Raw genomic sequence first — 8,970 nt, forward strand, 5'->3', positions numbered from 1 at the left:
GCTACGTCAATCAAAGAGTTGAGGAAGAGGTTAGTAATGTACGAAGAGCAGAAGAGTCGCAGAGCAAAGTCGATTGTGAAGTCGGCTAAAACCCAGAAGAACGGGAAGCCCAGTCAATCTGTAGATGCAATGAAGAAAAGAAGATGCTTCATTTGCGGTAGTGAGGATCATCTAAGTGTTAAGTGTCCGGAGAGGGGAGAAGGTGTTAGGTGTTTCAAGTGCAGCGGATTTGGACATATTGCAGCGAGGTGTACGGCACAACCGAAAGAGACTTGCGTAGTGTCAAGATCCGAAAAGGGGAAGTATGTGAAGGAAGTGGCGATAGATGATTGTAGGTTTGTGGCATTAGTGGATACAGGTAGTAACCTTACGTTCATACGAGCGGATGAGTATGTGAGGTTAGGATCACCACCTCTGGGAAACTGCAAACTTAAGTTTGATGGTTTTGGTTCCGCTGGCAATAGTACCTGGGGCGAGTTCACAAGGGTAATGACGGTCGACGGGTGCGACTTTACTGTCACTCTGCATGTTGTCTCGAATAAGGTAATGACAAGACACAGTCTACTCTTAGGTACCGACTTTTTAGACCAGGTAGAGTTGCGAGTCAAACGGGGCGAGGTGACATTTTTACGACTCGACGATCAGACCGACGGTCACGAGGACGCGCCGGATGTACTGAGGGTAAACGCGATAGAACAATCCGACGAGATCGACTTGTCACATGTACGAGAATCTCATTACCGTGAAGCCATTCGGGATATTATTAAAGGGTATAGGCCGGAGAAGAAGAGAGGCGTCGGAATAACCGCAAAAGTAGTTTTGGAAAGCGACAAGCCGGTAGCGCGAAGACCGCGAAGACTGGCGCCGTCGGAAAGAAAGGAAGAAGATGATTTGATGGAAGCGTGGACAAACGAGGGTGTCATCAAATCGTCAGACTCGGAGTATGCGAGTCCGATAGGTGTAGTTAGAAAGAAAGATTTGTGTGTGCGTGTGGCTAGATGGGCCTTGTTACTAGGCGAGATTAAGTATCAGGTGTGTCATCGGCCGGGGAAAAGTATGCAGCATGTAGATGCTCCGAGTAGGAACCCCCTGCCGAGCACTATGTATGTAACGGAGAGTGAAGACGGGCTGATTGCACGGTTGAGAAGGGCACAGAACAAGGACATTGAAGTCCGTAGGATTTTGGACGCCGCAACGTGCAGTCAGGCCGATGGGCAGGTAGTAAGAAACAATATTTTGTATAAGGAGTGTGAGGACGATGTGCTAATAGTAGTATCGAAGGCGATGCGGGCTCAGGTAGTCAGGCAAGCGCACGAGCGTGGGCATTTCGAGGTTACCAAAACAGAAGCTATGGTCAAGAAGGACTTCTGGTTCAAGGGGTTACGCGAAAAGGTCGAACACGTGGTATCCAACTGCCTTGACTGTAGCCTAACCGAACGAAACATAGGTAAGCTAGAAGGGAACCTGCGAAATTACAAGAAAAGAAGAAAGCGTGCGAAGCAGTACCTGAGGAAGGACCCGTGCACACCTCGATTTTATGAAACCTTGGGTCCTAAATGCCGAAAGTGACGCATCTGATGACAGCGAGATAGAAGGCAACATCTGAGGGCAGATGTTATTGCAGGATGGCCGAATGTAGTATCGTGGACGAAAGGCCTGGGAAATATCGGACGAACTATGAACAGTGTCGCGAGAGCCGAGGCGCCGTCGGGCCCATCAATGTGTCATCGGTCTTTTCAAGTGCATAGTTTCGTGGAAAAGACCTACGTGACCCTGGCCACGAGCGTCTGCAGAACAGTCTGTGCGGTGGGCCTAGGAAAAGGGCAATAGAATGCGACAACAGTTAGTCGAGAAACAGTGTGCGAGTCGAGAACGAGAGTGCGAGTCGAGGAGCCGAGTGCGAGTTGAGCGGAGACGGAGGTTGCGAGTGGCGTTGCCGAGAGAGTGTGGATTGCGCTGTGTTCTGTACGTTTGGTATGAATAGTTCAAGTTAAGCCACAATCGTCTCTTCTGTCTGATTAACATCTCTATTGTCCACTCTTTGTAAACATATTACATCACGATATTACAGTTATGTAACGATTTTCGTTTTTGAGTGGTATAAAAGTTATTTCTACGATCTTATAGACTGTGAATTTACAAAATCTCATGGTATTGTCTACACTAATTATTTCGGATGCGCAGTCGTGTTTTGAACGTCTATCATGTATGAGTTGAGTTTGTCTGCAAATATACAATTCGTGTTTGATTCGACATTGCTTGTCCAAATACATCTGATCTACATTCATATAAGTTAATCCTGAGGTGCTGAGAAATGCTTCGTTCTTTTGAATCGGTATGGGGTATACCTGTTCTATTTCCCATTCTGAGTCAATTATTATTGGAAGTGAAATTTTAAAGAAGATCTTTTTGCTTTGGACAAACAGTGTGAGTGTAGAGACGTCTAAAATGTTTTGGAAATTATTTTCTTCTGGTGAAAATCCTTCATTTATGATGTGATTTCCTAAAGCCTTAGCGTATTGTTCTAAGAAAATGTGATGATTTATAATCTGGGGGCTAATAATTCCTTGTTTTCCTAGTAAAATTAAATTGAATATTTCATCGAGTTGAAAGTGTAGATCTGACAAAGCGCTTTCTATAGAAATAGTCTTGACTGTTAGAAGTCCTAGCTTGTTTACTTGATTTATTTTATTTTGTATGTCCGCGTTTACTTTTTCTAATTGTTTTAGGCTGTCGGTGTTTAGGATTCTCCTAATTAGAGCGGTTTGGTTAGCTACAGTGGTTTTTAATTCGTTTCCTTCGCTAAATAGTTTGTCGATATTCTAAATCGTTAGAATCTAAGATTCCGAAAAGTGTTTTGCTGATTGAACCTATAGCGTCTATTAATCCTCTCTTAACTCTAGAATGAGTTAATGATCTTAAATGTGTTTCTAGCGTTTTGATGTTATTGAACTTGTTGGTTAAGGAAAATATCTCTTATTTTACTTGACATGGGGTGGTACAATGTTTTTGGGTCTCTCTTATGCGTTTTCCTAACGTATCGATGTGGTTAAATATATCGCTTACATCTATTCCTATATATACGTTAACTTTTTCATTATACAAATACGCTCTAGATATTTTCTCGTGGAAAATCGCGTTATTTTCGATCGGTATTAATTCTAATCCGAACACGAGGGTTGTGCATGAGATGAGAGTCCTGAAAAGTATGGTTTAATTCTGTTACCATGTATCTTCCTAATTTGGTTATTAATTAAAATTTCGTAATAAGGAGTCATAGCTTTTTCGATGTGGTAAGGACCTAACCATTCATCGTCCAATTTATCTGTTTTGTGATCATTATGCACAAGAACCGCCTCTCCTCCTTTAAATACCGTTTGTATTTTAATGATTTTTCTTTGTTGATCTCACATGTAGTGTTTTCTACTTTGTTCAAGTGTCTGTCTAGCTAGTGTTTTGTATTTGTCCAATTGCTTTTCCATAGTGTAAACATTTCTTCATACGTGTAGTTGGGGGTTCTGGATATTGAGGATGGGAGGTTAGCTTTTCGTCCAAAGGTTAGTTAAAAAGGTGAAAAACCGGTAGCATCGTGTATTGCTGTGTTATATCCTAAGCATATGAAGTTTAATACTTCATCCCACTCTTTATCTGAGTCGTTTAGACTTGTTCGTATCATGTCTTTTACCGTTGCGTGTCTTCTTTCGAGGGATCCGTTAGATTGTGGGTGAACGCTGATCGTTTTTATATGTTTTATTTTAAATGCTTCTTCGAATTTCGTCATGAGTTCGCCAATAAAATTCTGTCCTTGGTCTGTTAGTATAGTTTTAGGTGCTGAGAAGATATAAATGTAATGATGCAATAAGGCATCTATTATGGATTCGGTTCTTTGTGTTGTGAGAGGTATTAATATCAGGTATTTGGTCAAATCATCATGAATAGAGAGTATATATTGGTTTCCTCGTTTAGTTTTCGGCATGGGACCTATTATATCCATTGCTATTTTTTCGTTTGGTTCAGTGGGGGTTTGAGATATTACGGGATTTATTTCGCGCGGATTCTGACAAGTTACTGTTTTTGACATGCTACGCAATTTTTTATAAATTCCTCTACTTTTGAGAACAAATGTGGGATTTTAAATCGTTTTTTGATTTTTGCGCAAGTTTTCTGTATACCTATGTGTCCTGAAACATCGTTATAATCGCGTCAACTTGTTCATCTGATAGAATTTGAATCGGGTCGTATGCAAAAGTTATTTCTTCTATTTTGTCGTTAACATACATCAAAACTGTTTTTATTCGCGCCTTTTTGATTTCATCGAAGTTTTTGTCTCCTATGCCTAACTTTTTATGCTTTGTAGCTAATTCTACGATCTTCTTCAATCATTTCTTTTTGTCGTAGGGTCCTAAAGTTTCTTTTGTTATTTGGAAGAAGGATTTTTCGTTGGGGACTATCTTTAGTAGTTTAGGAAGCGTGTCGGTGTCTTGTTCCCATCTCTTTTTTTGCGCGGGAGGAGGGGAAAATGCATTTACACATACCCAGTGACCCGTGTCACCAGGTTATGTGGGACTCCAGATGACATCGTCATACCCACTAAAAGCCCCTCCTCTTTCCTTTGATTTGTTAGACACGGACAACCCCAGCAGAGCCAATCAGCATTCATCAGGGTTGTCCTTAACCGTGTCGCCGCATATTATCGTCACGTACTGGTGCCGCCCCTCCTATTCGCTGACTCGGCCGCCTTCTCCATATCCCTTCTATGTCTCATTATGCCCTTACAGAACTCTCTGAACTTCCTCCAGTATTCATCCCTGGTGACTACAGTGTCCACCAAGTTGTCCACGCTTATCCTGACACCCAAGAAGTTCTCCAACTCGATTTTTCTGTCGATCCATTTAGGGCACGCGAATAAGACATGCTCGACGTCGTCATTCGGGTCTCCCAACACTTCGTGTCGACCTCCTTACCGATCCTCTTACGGTAGCTGTTGAAGATGCCGTGTCCCGTGAGCATTTGCATCGTGAAGTGATCAATGTCTCTTCTATTCCTGGCGAATACGGTCGCATTACTTATTAATCTCCTGGTCACATTATCCTTATTATACATGATCCATTCCGCCTGCCACTCCGTTGAGGCCTTCTTCTTTACTTCTTCCAGATCTTCTTTCTTTTCCGCATGCCTCTCAATCACCTCCTCTCCAACAGCTAAGGTCTTATAGATCTTCTTTCTCTCATATATTCCCTTCAACATTCGCACTTTAGATCGGTAAGTTCCCGGTCAATACACAAAGCGCCGCGTGGGATACGGTGCGGTAGGCCGTGGATGTGATGCACAGGGCAGTTCGTTGAGTCCTTTTTATGATCTTCTTGTTTTTCTCATACTTCATTGCATCAGCCCACACAGGCGCACCGTATGTTATTATGGATTCCCACACGCTGTAGTATAGCCTTCTTGCCAAACCAGGCGGGCCCTTAAGATTCGGTAGGATTCCTCGTAATGCTCCTATCTTGATACCCGCTTTATCGCACATCGAGGCAATGTGCTTGTCAAATTTCCTATTCGTGTCAATCATGACGCCAAGATATTTCGTGACCTCTACCGTGTTGATAGCCACGCCGTCCACATCCAGGCCGATAACTTTGGGTATTCTCATGCTTGTAATGAGGATTATTTCCGTCTTCTCCTTAGCCAGCGTCAAACCCACTCTTGCACACCAATCGCACACTGTTCTCATGACCTCCCTTACTATTCCGCTAACGCCTTCGTTTTTTTTTTTTTACGGCACATGCGATTGCCAGGTCATCTGCAAACGCGACCGCCTTAAACATTACCCTGTTATCTAGCCTTTCCAATAACCGATCGTAGACTATGTTCCATAGAAAAGGCCCCAGCACAGATCCTTGAGGGACCCCAGCCGCAACCAGGTACTCCATCGTACCAAACTGGTTGCTGACGATTATCCTCCTGTCCGTCAGGTAATTTTTTACCAGTCTAATGATCTTGCAAGGCAGCTTCCTCCTGGTCAGTTCGTCAACAATGCAGTTCCAACTAAGGGCGTTGAATGCATTCTTGATGTCCAACGCAATCATCAAGCATACCATCTTTTTCTTCTTGCAGGTATCCGCGAATTTAATCACCTGTGTAATCGCGTCCACCGTGTACTCCTTCTTCTCCTGAACCCATATTGTCCCCTATGAAATGGGTCCACTCCCATACATCTTTCGATAATCAACTTGAGACACTTCTCCCACACTTTGCTCAAGGCCGGAAGTACGCTTATTGGGCGGTATGCATTAGGGAGCTTAGGGTCCCTACCTTGTTTACTGAGCAATATTACTCTTGCTGTTTTCCAGTATCCCGGGATCCTACCAGAGTCCGTAATACTGTTAATCACCTTAGTGATAAGCTCTGTTCGGTTGTTTACTAGCAGCTTAACAATATCACCTGGGACCCCATCTATTCCTACCGCCTTCTTTCCATTTATTCTTCCAATGATTTCCTTAACTTCTTCCTCCTCAAGCTTCATGTTATAGGTGATATCCTCCCTGTCATGCTCTTCGACCTCCCTTAGCTCCGGTCTGCGTCCAATGATGAACAAGCCTTTTAAAATTTCTTTCACCTTGTTAACAGGCATGTCATTTGGAAGCCCTTTCTTGCCACATCTGTTCATAATCGTGCGATACGGCTTTCCCCACGGGTCCCTTTCTAGTATCTCACAGAATCCGGCCCAGGCTCTCTTTTTACTCTCAGCTATTTCTTTCTTCAGCTGTCTTCTTAGCCCCTTATAGTTACTAATAAGGGTTTCGATCCTCCTTCCTCCTTGCCCTAGTTATTTTCCTCAATGCTTTGTGAGCCTGAGTTCTCAGTTCTGCGATCGTCTCATTCCACCAGTGATTGCTGTATGAGGTGGTATGGTGATAGGTGCGTAAGGAACTACTCTTGGTGTTTTTAACGAACAATAGTTTATTTACAACTAATCAACAATCAGAGTTAACAATTAACAATTAACAATTACACTTAACAGACAACAGGTAACAACTAACAAATAACGATAGACACCGAGAGATCATTCGACGCGTTGCTATGCAAATAGTACCGAGGAGTTACACATTTAATGGCGTAAGGCAGACTGACTCTGCTTTTGTTTCGGATCGCGCAGATTCTTCCCTTCGTAGCCCATCGATATCCCCCACTAGCGTGCATTCATTAGATGTGCCGCCAGTGCTGGCACGTGTATGCTCTTCCGAGAATTCGGCGGAAAGAGTGTGAAGATATCGATGGTACATTGGGCACGTCGGTGTTGCGCTTTGGCGGCGTCGCGCTTTGCATCCGGAGCCGTTGAAAAGTTCCGTGGCCCGTGCCGCCACATGTACTTCTTGTTTGTCGTACAGCTCACCTTCTTCAGCATCTTGTCACAAGTTTCCACCATACATTTCTGCAGCAGTTCCGCCTTGTCCGCGTCGTCCGTCGTATTAAAATTCTGTACGTTAGTGATCTCGTCAAATTTAGCTAACAATATGTCGGGTGCAAGACCCTTCGTCACATATTTAAAAAATTTAGTTCGGTCACTTACGGTCCTCGTTTTAAACGTATGAGATATGCATAGGTGTATGAGATATGTAACCATGTTTGTTGCACTGATTATGTCAAGGCAACTCGTCTTTCCGTTTCTATAAAACGTGCACTTATCGTCCAGCCTTATAGGGAACACGCCGTAACCGCACAGGGTTTCCATTAAAATTCTTCCTCGCTTGTCCGTGGTTTGTCCTCTCCAGCACGAGGACTTAGCGTTGAAGTCGTCAGCCACAATCACTTTCTTGTTTCTGCTTACACCCTTCCTTATCTCCGATGCAAGCTTGTTTATGTACGTCATGTATTCCTCAATCTTGATATTGGGGGAGCAATAACCACTGAAACAGAGGATATCACCTACACCAATACCCACTAGTCCGTCCTTTCTGTAGAGAAGCGTTTCATTCGGTGCTCGACCATTGAATTGCGTGACCCAAATCGACGCATCACCCTTAGTATCGTTATACCAGTAAGGTAGCTGCCTGTACGGTTCGGGTATTATTACTACATTCGATCTGGTCTCGATCGCGCTCTGGCACATTAGATCCTGCGCCATCCTACATCTGTTTAGGTTAATCTGGAGGATTTTCATCTCCTCCCTTGTCTTCCCTGTCGTAACATTCTCCTGTAACTGGGGCACGCCAGGGACCCCGTCACATGGTCAAACCTAACACCCGTCTCCTTGCTACATGTCGTGCAGCACGGTAAATTTGGGCACGCTGCTATCGTCTGGTCCCTTCCTCCGCACATCCTACAGACCTCCTTTCCCGGGCTCACAGCCTTACACTTGTTTGCAGTGTGCCCGAACATGTGGCATCTATAGCACTTTGTCGCATTGGGTAACACCCTGACTGTGGCTATTGTTAGGCCCGTCCTAATCTTAATATTGTCGCCGCCTTTATCGATGTAAGCTTTTGGCAGAACAACGATCGCTGATTGCGTGCCCTACGGCGCCCTTCTCATCGCCTTGACTTCCAGTTCCCCGATCTCTATGATTTAAGCTCTTCCTTCAAGGATTCCACGAGCTCCTCCTTTCTCACCAGCGGATCCACTTCCTTTATCTCCACCGACACCTTGTCTTGTAAGAACGTCGCTCGTACCTTATAGCCAATAATCTCATTTATCATATTGGCAGCGACTTTCACCTCGCAGCCCGCCCTCATTTCTATAAGGATGTCCCCCGCTCTTGTATTACGAATGCCCGAGCTTTCTTTAAGGACATCCTTCGCCGCCATAAGCTCTTTATATGTTTGAAGCCAATCCTTACCCTCTTTTACTTTGATAAGGATGGCCTCGGGCCTTCTACGGGCTCTCAACATCTTCGGCCCTCGGTTCTCGGTAGGCATCAGCGGCGGCGGTCCGCGGTCCTCTTTGTCATTTCTTCCATTTTCCCGTATCCTA

This window comes from Bombus vancouverensis, chromosome 12 (assembly GCF_051014615.1).
Source record: "Bombus vancouverensis nearcticus chromosome 12, iyBomVanc1_principal, whole genome shotgun sequence".
In the NCBI taxonomy this organism is placed as follows: domain Eukaryota; kingdom Metazoa; phylum Arthropoda; class Insecta; order Hymenoptera; family Apidae; genus Bombus; species Bombus vancouverensis.